Source organism: Schistocerca gregaria, chromosome 10, assembly GCF_023897955.1.
Source record: "Schistocerca gregaria isolate iqSchGreg1 chromosome 10, iqSchGreg1.2, whole genome shotgun sequence".
Lineage (NCBI taxonomy): Eukaryota > Metazoa > Arthropoda > Insecta > Orthoptera > Acrididae > Schistocerca > Schistocerca gregaria.
The window spans coordinates 180,516,964-180,532,156 of record NC_064929.1 but is presented as its reverse complement, the minus strand read 5'-3'; the positions used below and the strand labels follow the sequence as shown (position 1 = coordinate 180,532,156).

General features: G+C 41.8%; 1 non-coding gene across 1 annotated transcript; it reads right to left on the bottom strand.

Moving 5' to 3' along the window:
• Window positions 1-1,294: 1,294 nt before the first annotated feature.
• On the bottom strand, window positions 1,295-1,368 carry Trnat-ugu (transfer RNA threonine (anticodon UGU)). Its single transcript has one exon. It is a non-coding gene; the product is annotated as a tRNA-Thr (tRNA).
• Window positions 1,369-15,193: the final 13,825 nt, after the last annotated feature.

The window sequence follows — 15,193 nt, the reverse complement described above, 5'->3', positions numbered from 1 at the left end:
TGTTTACACCGTCAAAGGAAAACTATGCAAAGATGTACACTCGAATGGCACGACTGAGTAGTACACACACACACACAAACAGTAATATCTGTAGAATGTCCATCGACACGCGCAGAACGAAATTCTTCTCGCGAACGTACAGCGTCTCCGAAAAAAATCTCGTGACTATATTCCGGCGTTACGGCCAGGTTCTCATTCAAATGAGCAAAAAATGTTATATATTTTTTTTGAGACAGTGAAAATACACTTGAAGGATCTGTTTGGGAGTTACGAGTGATCATACTATGAGCTTTATTTTAGATTTTCAGTAAAAACAATGGCGCCCGCAATTATGATTTGATCACGCGGACTGCGTGCAGTGTGGCCTCTCAGATGTTACCTGAAATCAAAAATGGATGACATCAGTTGATACTAAATTACTTCTCTGAAATTGAAAATGGAAAACATCAGTCGATATTACATAAAATTTATGGGAGCGCATACCTAACCGCAATGAAACAACCGTAAATTTAACGATACGGTACTAATTCGAACTCTGAGTTAGATTTTTTGGGTGGTTTATTTCACTCCTTATGCCTTCACAAAAATTACTTAATATTAATCAGTGTCATATATTATAGGTATAAGCTCCTAAGAAAAGTGTTTACTTTTCTGGGTCAGAGGTAGAAGTTAAGAGATTGAACCATTTTTAGTTAATGCTGCATGCCGTTCTGAGAAAATTGTTTCTCCAAAAAAAAAAAAAAAAAAAAGTTCAACGTCTAGGGAAACCTTTTAGTTATATTATTACTTCGATTTGCATGAACTGAGGGTTACATGTATATTTTTAATGTCGCTGAACACGAATCTGCAGTAAGATTTTCAATATTCAAAACGGCTAATGCAATACGGAGAGCACAGGATTATGCTTTGTCCAATTTTTACCAAAAATGCATTTTCGTTATTTACGTTTAGTGTGCAATCCAAGGAGCACTTTTCAACCCTTCCTCGGGCTGGAATTGTTCCTAGATAGCAACTCCCTGTTCTTCTTGGCAGGAAAAGCCGATCTGTCTAACCTGGATATGCAGCACTCGTTATTCGTCAGTGTTATCGGCGAGTATGTTTGCAGTATGAATCATTTTGTGCACGTGCGTCACGGGACGAGCTTTGATCTACATCTATATGGATACTCTGCAAATCACATGTAAGTGCCTGGCAAAGGGTTCTTCGAATCCCCTTCACAATTGATAGTTAATTGAAACCCTCAGCTGCCGACAGGTGTTGTTGATATACTTCGATGGGGACAGCTGAAAATGTGTGCCCCGACCGGGACTCGAACCCGGGATCTCCTGCTTACATGGCAGACGCTCTATCCATTTGAGCCACCGAGGACACAGATGAATACCGCGACTGCAGGTATTTATCCCTTACACGCTTCCCGTGAGACTCACATTTCCAACCGGCCACAATCCACAAACGTAATGTACGTAATAGGTGTTTGCCCATCCACTCAGTACTGGCCCACACTAAGGTGACGATTCCCGTAAGATTTCGGGCAATCTGTGCGCATTCGCACAGACGAAGGTCAATGGCTGGGTAACGTTTAACCATATATATGAAGATAGTAACTGTTCTCGAAAGAACAGGCGCCACTGACGACCGGGCAGCTTCTCTAGAATACATGATAGACCGGCCTATGTGGCCGAGCGGTTCTAGGCGCTTCAGTCGGGAGCCGTGCGACCTCTACGGTCGCAGGTTCAAATCCTGCCTCGAGTATGGATGTGTGTGATGTCCTTAGGTTAGTTAGGTTTAAGTCGTTCTAAGTTCTAGAGGACTGATGACCTCAATTGTTAAGTCCCATAGTGTTCAGAGCCATTTGAACCATCAGTCCCTGTGCTTACACACTACTTACATTAACTTATGCTAAGGACAACAAACACACACAACGATGCCCAAGGGAGGACTCGAACCTCCAACGGGGGGAGCCGCGCGAACCGTGACAAGGCGTTTGAGACATGGCGGATACCCCGCGCGGCTCATGGCAGTCGTGACACTGCTTCAAACAATGGACTGTAGAAATTTTTTTAAGCACGGATTAAAAAAAAAACCTTTCCGTTCCAAGAGTCTGGACAAGTACACCTTAAAAAAAAATGCAACTACAAAGAAATTGAATTTTCGAACTTTTTGGATGAGAACCTGTCCCTATGGAACACCGTTGATAAAATGTCACAGGGATTATGTACTCAGGTTTCACATGTGGATTAACAATTCCTAATCGAGGAATTTGCATCTCCCACCTTGGAATTCTCAGAACAGAATTTTTATCCATTACGAGATTCTCAGCCACTTGCAGAAGTGATTTCCCGTGATTCTGCAAAACTTTTCCGTTAGCCAATCGTAGCAACTATAATATTTGGTTCCTGGTGCATGACATGTCTCTTAACTTAAAGTGACCAACTCATTTGCATAAAGAGCTAACTTATCATCCGCTTCTTTACTTGCGTAGACCGTTTATGGTCTTCAAAGATTTTTTTCTTTAATCGTTTTTTATGTCTTTTATAAACTGCAACACTTTCTAAACTTAACGCCATTGAAGCATGGTCTTTTACTGAATGACCAAAAAACAATGCCGACAGCTGGAGTCGAAGGTTTTCGTTAATCAAGCCGTTTGTATTCTTGTGGTGATATCTCCATAGAATCTTTCATTCCGCAACACATATTTCTTTTATATAACTGAGAAGTGAAATACCGGTTTTCATAGATGCAGATTTAACATATTTTAATATAACGCAATAAATATTTCATTAAAATTTTCATCCCCTTACTATCGAAGTTCCAAAACCACTGAAACACATAGTTTTTAAAAATTCTAACAGAGGAGCCGAATACGAATTGTCAGATATATTTAGTAATGCTTTCATAATGAACCATTTTGAGAAACATCTCACACCCTTTAGGAGTTAGATTTTCAGAAACAATTAAACATGTATTCTTCTATTTAGAACCAAGGAGCCAAATTCAAATCTTCATCCATTTAATTCTAAAAATGCTTTCATAGTGAAATATTTCATAAAACTTTTCATCCCCTATTTCACTCTATTAATGAGTTAAATTTCCAAAAGCAACGAAACACATTCTTTTTACATCCAACTGAGAAGTCTATTACCTATTTTCATAGATGTAACTTTAACAATGCTTTAGTAGTTCTTTAATAATGATTTATTTTCAAAAAACCTTCACTATTTATTCTATCCCCCCCCCCCCCCCAATGAAAGAATTTCGGAAAATGATAAAAACCTTTTTTTTGTTTCTGGCTGAGAAACCAAATGTCAATTTTCGTAGTTTTGTAGTCGTAGCTTCAACAGTGACATAGGGACATATTTTTTAAAAAAAAAACTTTTCAACCCATATTTCACCCCCTTAGGAGTGGAATTTCGAAAAATCTCTTCTTAAATGGTGCTTTCAGCGTAATATTTACACCTTCATCAAATTTCACGTCTGTATACTTTGCAGGTTGGGCTGGAAGGCGATGAGTGAGTGGATACATGTGCCCCTATCGCATCTCCTTGGAGGTTGTAGTTCCAAAAACAGTGAAACACGTATATTTCAATAATAGAATTTCCATAGATTTATCTTTAAAAATTCTTTCACACTGAATTATTTTCATAAAACATTTCATCCTATATTCCCCCTCCTTATGAATTGAATGTATCAAAAACAGTGAGACATGTAATTTTTTTTTATTTTTACTTTAACCGAGAAGCCAAATTCAGGTTTAAATATATTTAGCTTTAAAAATGCTTTCATAATTAAATATTTCATGAAACATTTCATCCTCTATGTAATGGGATTGTGGTAGTGACACACCAAAATCACAATAGTAATCCGTTGTAGTTGCTACACATTTTATTACAATCAAAAGCATTATAAAATCACAATCACAAAAATACAAGAGATTGCCTTATAAGGCCAGATCAGATGGACAAATAATAAATAAATTTCTTTACGTGGAACAAGACCCGTTAAACTTCAAATTTGGATATGACTAGGTAAATATACTTAGGTAAGGCTTTACTTAAATAGTACAAATGTGCATAGAATGCGCAGCAGAACTCTCATTACTTCCAATCAGCAGAGAAACAGATTAAGCCTAAGAAACAGAATTTTTAACGTTTGGCTACCCAACTTTCCATAACAAAACTATATACAAATGATTAAAGCAATTAAGGAGGTACTTTAATTTTGACCAAACCGACCTTCAAATTTACTTACTCAATTGATTAATCAACAATATTCTTAGAATGATTACAACTAGAACATGACCATATGACAATTCCCTTAAAATAAGGTTGCTTCAATATTTCGTGTGAATTGGCGATAGACGCGAGCAGACCAAGGATTCAAATCAATACGAGAGATCCACGAGACAGGGAGTGACATAGAAATATACTCAACTTGACAATGCAATTGAACTTTGGATGCTATAGTTCTCCACCGGAACGATGGAATCACGCGAAAGTGACAACATAACCGAAGATGTAAAGGAGAGGACATGGCCTTAAACATCTCTCTGCCGCCGTGGTGCTCTGTTCCCAGTATGCTAGCGTCGATCGCTGCCAATTATCTCTAACACAACACACATCAAGGGTAGAGAGTTTTCTGAGACATATACTACACAACCTTATCTGGAGAACAGGTGAGCATTACAACTGAACTGAAACAAATGAGCCTCCGTCAGTTACTTGCCCAGTGCCAGCCCTTAAACTTTGATTAATAAGTTCGCTAAAAGTCATGCCGAAGTTAAGATGACAAGATTTATCTCCAGGTTCCGCATATTAGGGGCAGAGACAATGAATTGGCGACGCTCTTAGCCGTATGTTCGCGGGAGAGTCTGGGGAAGGCAAGGGCCACGTGGAGCCGGATCTTGGAGCGAATTTCCTTCTCTCCGAGACACCCGGTTTCTTCTGCGACTCAGCCGGCAAACAGGCTGTGGACCCCAGGTGGGGACCGAATAGGCAGCAGTAGGCGGATGGCGACGTCGTTACTGGCTGTTGCCCTGTTGCCTTCGGGGGGGCGGGGGGCTCTTGTGTAAAGGGGGAGACAACCGTGGTGAAGTGAAGGTCTCTATTCCACAGGAACGAGTTAGCATGATATATCCACGATTCGGTGGTCGGGGGTCATTTGGCGCTATACAAGACCTAGAACCGAGTTCGGGAACACATGTTTTGGCCCAACCTATATCGCGATGTCAGGAGATTTGTTGGCAACTGTGTCCAGTGTAAGCGCGGTAAGCCCGATGTGGGTCCGTGCAGAGAACTACTACAGTCGCTTAGGGAGCAGTGTCCTCTGGACCGCGACTCAAAGATCGAAGCAACGATCGATGGAAACTGGCGCCAGAAACGCACCAGCTCACTCTATTTCATCCCCTTAGGGGTTGAACTTCCAAAAACACTAAAACACGTATTTTCTTATTTGTAACCTTGAAGTCAAATACCAATTTTCGTAGATGTAGCCTTAAAAATACTTTCATAGTTATTCCATAATTATTTATCTCAAAATAAAATGTTCACCCGCTATTTCACTTCATTCCCAGTAATAATGGAACACATATTTCTTTATTTCTGACCTAGAAACCAGATACAAATTTTCGTATGCCTAGCTTCAAAATTACCTTAATAGCTACATGTTTCAAAAATCCTATAATTTCCTGTGTCTCCCCCTTTCAGTGTAGGAGGGATAGTGTCGTACAAGAGACAGTATACTCAGTAGACAACGAACTGCTAGTTGTGAAATCAGCGACATAGGAACCGAGACTGACACAGAAGGTGCTGAAGGTGAAGCACACTAGACTCGTGTCTACCACGGCTTCTAATAATATCGATTTACCATGAACGGAAGTTCCGAAAAGTGAGCAAGTAATTTTACAGTAAATTCAGTACCGATGGAGAGGATATACAACGAAAAACATTTCTATAAAATTTCAGAAATAATGAAATATTCCACTCAAGTCGCGCGGCAGAACACGCAATGGATATGCTTGCACTTAAGACGGAAAGCCCCACGTGCTTACGCAGGCTTACGACAGATCTCAAAATTTGGCAGTAGGCGTAAGCCAACCTCGTGTGCTGCTACCTGTTGTTGATGCCAGGCATCAAGGTCTCAGTAGTACGGCCATGCACTGGAGAGTAGTTGCTTTGTAAGCACTCCGTCTTCAGTCCACGAGTGGCCTACTGGGACGGGACCATCCGACCGCTGCGTCATCATCCGTGGAGGATGCGAACAGGAGGGGCGTGGGGTCAGCACACTGCTCTCCCCGTCGTTATGGCGGTTTTCTTTGACCGGAGCCGCTACTATTCGGTCGAGTAGCTCCTCGATTGGCACCACGAGGCTGAGTGCACCCCGAAAAATGGCAAGAGCGCATGGCGGCCTGGATGACCACCCATTCAAGTGCCGACCACGTCCGACAACGCACTTAACTTCGGTGATCTCACGTGAACCAATGCAACCTCAGGGGCAAGGCCGTTGCCGCAGATATTTTAGAGTAGTTGCTAACGTTTCATAATTATCTAGTTTACGGGGAAAATGTAAAAATGGCGATTGTCACCAAAGCTACAACTAATCGGAATTTCTGGTTAGTTATCAAGTGGTCTTGTGTGCGAGCCTGAATTTTTCATCCTTTGCGGTGGGAATGATTCAAACCTGTCATGTTCTTCTTATGAAGTGTTCTATTTATTTTACACACAATGATCATTTGTAGTTGTGTTGAGTTACTACCTTGATAAATTTTTGGATGGCGCACGTATCATAACTGAGATCTGCGCTTGCGCTTAATGGCTGAAGGTGAATTAGCGTAATGAGTAGTAGCGAATGTTATAGTAACATGTTTGTAAATTATTTCAGGTAAATTACGTTAGTCGTGTAATATTATCCGTATACCAGTACAGTATGTGGGCCAATTACGTTAGTCATGGAATACTATCCGTATAAGACTATGTCACCTTGATGTCCCGGAATTTGCTTCAATTTTGGAATCCACGAAAGAACTGGAAATTTTTCTTTACACAGCTTTCCATATAACTTCTATTACAGTGATTCAGTCTTGTCTGTCACTCGACTTTTCTGATCGGGAAATAAATTCTATCGCTCAGATGCTTATTACCTCTTCGTGTTTCTATTTGCCGATATTGCTCATAAACACTTACATATCTCAAAGTTGCTATGGACAGTGATGGAACGACACACTTTTCTATGGCGACACTGCAGTTTAGAGATAGAAAAACCGATCGGTTAAAACGATATGGGTATTTTAGTTCTGAATAACCCATGTCTTTCGGTATTTGTTTGCTCTCGGTTATAACAAGTATCTTTTTTTTTCCTGATAACCACGTAAAAACAGATATATCGATTAGCCACAGCAGCCGCAGTAAAATTTTTAGTTTTCAAGTAAACCTTTTTTTAAAAAAGACGAGTAATTTTTATTCGTAAGATTTCCATAGCTCTGAAATACTGCGTTATTACAGATAAATGGGAAAAGTGATGTATGCCACTTTAATAACACTGCTGACAGAAACGAGCAACAAATGGATTGGTCCAGCATTGCCGAGACAATATTGTGCCTGTTATACAAGCAGTGCGCGAGACTGGACGCAGTTTCTCGCTGTTGTCGAACGTCAGTTGTAACAGAGAATGGCACCATCTGGAAGTCTGGAAGTATTTTACGATATGCGGTAACGAGTGAAGCACATGGGTTGATTTGGTCGACTTGAAACATCATACAAGGAAAAAAGTTAAAATTTCCGGGATAAAAATAGAAAGTGCCTGATCTGCTGCCTGTGTCTACGTAGTATGCCGTTATCTGCTTGTAGCCCTTGAAAACAGAGAAATAAAAACGAAAAAGAGTTCTCCAGCCGAAGTATTCACCCTTTATTGCAGGACTATACGTAACTCCCGCATAGTGCTGTGATAACCGATTACAATATAATTTTTGAGCAGAGCTTCTAAAAACTAAAATCAGTAGGAGAATACTGGCAGTTTTCTGTAGTACGGAAGCACTCGCCATATTTTGAGAGAAGCAGCGAACAGCTGACAAAGTTTTATTTGACTATTTATTTTAAATTATGTCCGAAAGAACAGACACCATATCCATATACGTATATGGTTCTGGCAATACCAGCCATGACCTTCTTCTGTGAAGATGCACACGTATTCCCCGAACTGTTACGGCACTTGGTAAGAATGTCTTCCACGAGTAATGAGTGTGTTGGTGTGGGACACTACGAATGTAGTGTGTGCACATACTATGTGAGTCTCGCGGGAGGCCTGTGCGAGATAGTCCCTGCAGTCACTATCGTCTGTGCCCTCGGTGGCTCAGATGGACAGAGCGTCTGCCATGTAAGCAAGAGATCCCGGGCTTTAGTCCCAGACGGGGCACACATTGTCACCTGTCCCCGTTGATGTATATCGACACCCGAGATCAGCTGACCGTATTAATATAATTCTAATTTCGTTCTGGACGGCTGCAGGTCATCATAAAAGTATTTAATTTTACGTGTTGATTCCATTTATCAAGAAACTGAGAAAGTCAAATTTTTTAAATCTTTGTAGGATTCCTACGTTTACTAGAGGAAATAATGTAAATAAAAGACTGAAAATCGGTTATTACAAGCACTGGAATAGTGACGGGCTTTAACAATTAGGTTAAAGTGAGCCGAAAACCAGTTGTTTCAGCGATAACCGACATTCCCACTAGAGTTCTGCGTGGTAAGATTGACGCGCAATTGACGCATGGTGCACGGAATGGCAATTGAATCTCAATGTAGACAAGTGCAATCCGACAACAGAGGAAGTGGGTTACAATACGCTTGTTCGCCCACTGCTTGAATACTGCTCAGCAGTGTGGGATCCGTACCAGATAGGGTTGATAGAAGAGAGAGAGAAGATCCAACGGAGAGCAGCGCGCTTCGCTACAGGATCATTTAGTAATCGCGAAAGCGTTACGGAGATGACAGATAAACTCCAGTGGAAGACTCTGCAGGAGAGACGCTCAGTAGCCCGGTACGGGCTTTTGATAAAGTTTCGAGAACATACCTTCACCGAAGAGTCAAGCAGTATATTTCTCCCTTCTACGTATATCTAGCGATGAGACCATGAGGATAAAATCAGAGAGATTAGAGCTCACACAGAAGCATACCGACAATCCTTCTTTCCACGTACAATATGAGACTGGAATAGAAGGGAGAACCGATAGAGTACCCTCCGCCACAGACCGTCAGGTAGCGTGCCTAGTATGGATGTAGATTTAGACATCTAGAACAGTTTTTCAGGAAGGTTACTGCAGCTCTGATGTTCTCAAAATGAACGGGCCAGCCATTGGCGTCCTCGAGGGGGAGGGGAGGAGGTGGGGAGGGGAGAAGAGGCAAAGGGGCACTTTCACCCATAGCCCCCAACCCTCCCTGGAATCTGGAGTAAAGAGGTTTTATTCGTTACAGTATACTCATACTCTTCCAGATAAGACTTCTCCACAATACTGCTAAACCTTAGCTTTGACCAGTTGTAGCGCTTATAGAGTTAGGGTCTTGCAGCTTGTTGCATCTCGTAACTGACCAGCTGATTTGTACACACAGTGCCAGTTTCAGAATCATGCACTCCAGCCCCGACGCGCCTCCCGCACTCCCCTCCACTGGAAATATTTCTGCAGATTCCAGTCTGCCACTGTGCATATGTTTTGATAACATCCTGGTTTTAATAGCATCGAAGGAACAGCATTGTGCAGTAAAGGGTAGACCTAGCACAGAACACACCATTCACATTGAAACGCATCACTTAGTAGATGGTGAAGTACTCTGAAGCTAGCCAGATAGAAACAGAAGTTCCTGGCACTATATTTGACCCAAATTCTAATCTTACACTAATCTCTTGTATCTACCTACCACGCCCTCAAAAAGCCAACGATTTACTATTATCAGAAGTTCCGAAAAATGAGGAAGAAATTGGCCCACACTTTTTTCCGTTGTGTATTATTTCGATTCCCCCATAAAGGGAATGGACTTGTAGCCACAGGTTACACAAGCGATAGATGGCTTAAAATACATAAAAAGAGATGACAATAAGAGACGATTTTTAAAAACACAATGATACACGGTATTTTCGATTTTTACAGGAAAATAATGGATGACAAAATAAAGGTTTTTGAAAAATACGCTGGTGGACAATATTGGGGATTTTTTATCTTTATAGATGACTAGCGGAAAAGCATGGCGTTGACCAGGCATTTATTTACAGCTGTGCGTCCACGCCCGTACAATGCAGCGTCTGGCCTTGTCCTGAATTTTTATAACGTATCTCCTGAAACATGTGTCGTACAATGATATAATTTTGTAGGTACGTTCAGCGTCATATGCGGATACTGTCTGCGAAATTTATTGCGAATATAGTAGCAAAGAAGTAACAAATTTAAATGTCACGAATGCTGTGATGCCCACACACTTGGGTGCAACTAATGTACACGGAATGCTTGGCACGATCATTATAGCTACCATCACCTATGGTCGAAATTGGACCATCTGTGTCGACGTAGTGAAAATATAAATGTGCATAACATGGTAAACGTCCATTCTTTCGAGCCATCGGACCTGATCTACGATCAAAAATATCTTGTAAATGTGGTAGGGGCCACGGCCTTGCCGCAGTGGATACGCCGGTTCCCGTCTGATTACTGAAGTTTAGCACTATCGGGCGAGGTCGGCACTTGGATGGGTGACCATCTGGGCCGCGATGTGCTGTTGCCATTTTTCGGGTTGCACTCAGCCTTGCGATGCCAGTTGAGGAACTACTCGACCGAATAGTAGCGGCTCCAGTCAAAGGAAACTACCACAACGAGTGGGAGAGCCAGCTCCTCCTCCACCCTCAGTGAGGATAACGTGGCGGTAGGATGGTCCTGATTGGCCACTTGTGGCCTGAAGACGGAGTGCTTTTTTAAAGTAGTGCTGCCTAGATAAAACTGACAGTCTAGGCTCAGGGACTGTCCTCGGTAAATGCTGCATTGGACCTACGAATACTATTAAAATAACAGTTTGAGTTCTCTTTAATTGTCCAATCATCTGAAGTGAGTCCTTATTACAGTGCGCTGAAAAATAGACTTTACGTTAATGGAAGATAAATTTTATGTTTCCAGAATGAGATTTTCACTCTGCAGCGGAGTGTGCGCTGATATGAAACTTCCTGGCAGATTAAAACTGTGTGCCCGACCGAGACTCGAACTCGGGACCTTTGCCTTTCGCGGGCAAGTGCTCTACCATCTGAGCTACCGAATCACGACTCACGCCCGGTACTCACAGCTTTACTTCTGCAAGTATCCGTCTCCTACCTTCCAAACTTCACAGAAGCTCTCCTGCGAACCTTGCAGAACTAGCACTCCTGAAAGGAAGCTGTGAGTGCCGGGCGTGAATCGTGCTCCGGTAGCTCAGATGGTAGAGCACTTGCCCGCGAAAGGCAAAGGTCCCGAGTTCGAGTCTCGGTCGGGCACACAGTTTTAATCTGCCAGGAAGTTTCAAATTTCATGTTAATGGCGGCAAATTAACTTTACCCTAATGACACACAAGGTCAATGCCGTTCTATCACATAAAGTATTCTCAGATCGAAATGTTTAGCATTACAAAATCTCCAATGTAGATTCATCATGCCACAATTATAATTCTCAAAATAATTTGGAGCTACGTTCAATGCATATTTAAATGCATCTTTCAAAACAATAATAGAATTCTCATTAGATCATCATTACCAGTGGCTAGAGAATTCCTATTATTTCGTCTACCAAAAACCGCGTCTCACTATGGCTACTTCAGTACAGTTTTGTTTTCCACTGCTGACAATAGAAACGATCTGGTAGATGTGGCATTGTAGATGCCCAGTATGCGTGTCTTAATGGAAATAAACCGTCTGGAACGTTTACCCTTGAACGTCCCTGGAATGGGATTTCATGGAACGTTATTACTTTCCTGTGTCCATTTCTATCACACCAGCTGATCGCCATGACTGGGGAGGGGGAGGAGGGGGTGAATTTAAAGTTGGCAGCACTTTGAGTGGCAGAAAAGCCGAAGAAAACCTAACGTTTTCGTCATTTGTTTGACGTAGTGCCAGTTCGTCACATAGGACGCTTTTCTTTCGGAAACGTTTACATTCATCGTCTGGCAATCAATGTCGCCTGCCGAGGTATGCAGTCGCACCACTCTGTACGAAATAGAAGCTTAAGTTGATGGAGTCGACAAGTAAGGAGCAGTGTCTGTCTTGTTTTAGATATGGAAAATCAATTATAGGCCTTATTTGCTGCCTTGTAGTTGACATAGGACCTTGCGATTTTGCACGACCGAGGTCCGGTAGCCACACCACACGGGAAAATGCGAGGAGTGTTAATGTGTAGTAAAAACCGAAGAAAACCTTACGTTTTCTACATTTGTTTTCCTAATAACGAAATGGGAAATCGTCAGAATGAACGCTTTTCTCTCAGAAACGTTTACATTTATCGTCTGGCAATTAATGTCGCGTGCTGAGGTATGCAGTCGCACCACTCTGTACGAAGTACAGTAGGTTCTAAGGTGATGCAGTCGACAAGTATGGTCGCAATATATTGTCACCTCGAAATACATCGACACCTCGAAATAAAACAACACCTCGAAATAAATCGCCACCTCGAAATAAATCGTCACCTCGAAATAAATCGCCACCTCGAAATAAATCGAAACCACGAAAGAAATTGAGACCCAGAGATAAATCAAAACCTCGATATAAACCGACACATCCAAAACAACCGACACATCGAAATGAGTCGAAATATCGAAATGTATAGACATCAAGATGCATTACGACGTACGAAATGGATCGATAATTCGAAATAATTCGAGGTCTCGATATGATGCGTGGTCTAGAAACACATCGATATCTGGAAATATATCGATACCTCGTAATACAAAGATTTCTCTAAAAAGAGGGATATCTAGAAATTTATGGTTACTTGAGATATAGAGATATCTCGAAATATATCGATATCTCGAAAGAAATCGTTATCTGGAGTACACCTATACATGGAAATATATAGATACCTCGAAATATATAGACAACCCGTATTGTGTCGGTATATCAAAATAAATCGATATCTCGACATAACCGGATACATTGAATCAATCGATATCTCGAAATACGTCGACTATTCGATATAGACAGATATATAGAAATAAATCGACTGCTCAATACAAAACTGGGCCTCGAAATAAAATGGTATATCGAAATGAATCGATAATGTGATATGTATGGATGTCTCAAAATAAATCTGACCTCTAAGAAAACGATTCACGAAATAAATAAATAAATAAATATCGAAATATATCGCTGACTCGGTAAATAACGATACCTAGTGGTCAGATATATGTTTCAAGATGACAACACATATCAGTATAGTTCGATATACATGAAAATAGTTTCGATTTTCAATATATCGATAGCTTCCTAGACCTGGGGAAACAAAACGCCGATCCGAACTCGGGACAAAAACGCCGACCTCGGGGGAAAAACGTCGACCTCGGGGGAAAACGCCGACCTCGGGGGAAAAACGCCGACCTCGGGGGAAAAACGCCGACCTCGGGGGAAAAACGCCGACCTCGGGGGAAAAACGCCGACCTCGGGGAAAGACGCCGACCTCGGGGAAAGACGCCGACCTCGGGGAAAGACGCCGACCTCGGGGAAAGACGCCGACCTCGGGGAAAAACGCCGACCTCGGGGAAAAACGCCGACCTCGGGGAAAAACGCCGACCTCGGGGGAAAAACGCCGACCTCGGGGAAAACCGCCGACCTCGGGGAAAACCGCCGACCTCGGAGTAAAACGCCGACCTCGGCGTTATGACATGGTCATAACAGAAAAGACCCATTCTTTAGAAAGTTTAGAATGAGATGTTCTAAATATTACAGATAATGTATTTAAAATAATCTACAAGTACTGCACAATGAGAAGAGACTTTGAAGTAGTGCACAGCCAGGAAGACAGAGGTTGCATTGCTGTTTCTAATCTTCTGGTGTTTGAGATTCAGAATCTAGGATTGCCTATAATGAGAACAGCAGAAATGAATGTCCTGCACCAGTATAGAACATACTCTGAAACTCCATAGAAAATCACATGGCACAATTATTTTACATCATTCTCAGCAAGCTACAGAAGCCTCTAATGGACATAACAACGTCGTCACCTCCTTCACCAGTGAAAGATCTTAGTAGCTATTGAGTCATGACTAGGTGGCTAATTAATAATTTGTTGTTCAAAGCTAATTTCAGTGTAAATGGGAATACTCAGTGGACATCTATTACAGTCATATTTTACTGTCTAAGATATATCAACTTTCCAGACTACAAGTATAAGCAGAGCTCGGTCTTTCCCATTCCGAGTTTGTTTAGAATGTATCAAGGGAATCAGATCCACTGGGCATTTAGAGCAACCTGCTTTAAACAATATGAGCAGGCAGTAGACACAGACATGGAATTTTTCATTTCTCTCTGAAACGGTTACCTTCATCGTCTGCAAACTTATGTTCCGTGCTGCGGTACGTGGAGGCACTAATAGCAATAAGGTAGAACACAGAAGAAGCTTATAAGTTGATGTAATCGGCCAGTAAGAAGTTGCACAATTGAAGTTTAGTTACCGATTATTGACTTATTAGCCAACTTTGGTGCCTGGGACATGAACAACGACCTTAAGATTTGGCATGAAACGAGACCTGGCAGCCACGTTACACGAAGAATGTGAAAAGTGTCCATATGTATTAAAAACCTGAGAAATCCGACCGTTTTCGTCATTTGCTATCGAATCGACGTAATGCCAGATCGTCACATTGGCCGCTCTTCTCTCGAAAACGGTTACATTTATCGTGTGCAAAGCTATGTCGCGTGCTGCGGTATGCGGAGACACTAAAAGCACCATAGTAGAACACAGAAGAAGCTTCTAAGTTGATGTAATAGACAGCAAGAAGCAGTACAATTCAAGGTTTGTTATCGATTATTGACTTTTTAGCCGGCTTTGGTGCCTTGGACATGAGCTATGACCTTACGATTTTGCATGAAGGGAGGTCTAGCAGCCACGTTGCACGGGAGAATGTGAAAGGTGTTCATATGTAGTAAGAACCTGAGAAATCCACCCGATTTCTTCATTTGCTATCGAATCGACTTAATGCCAGAT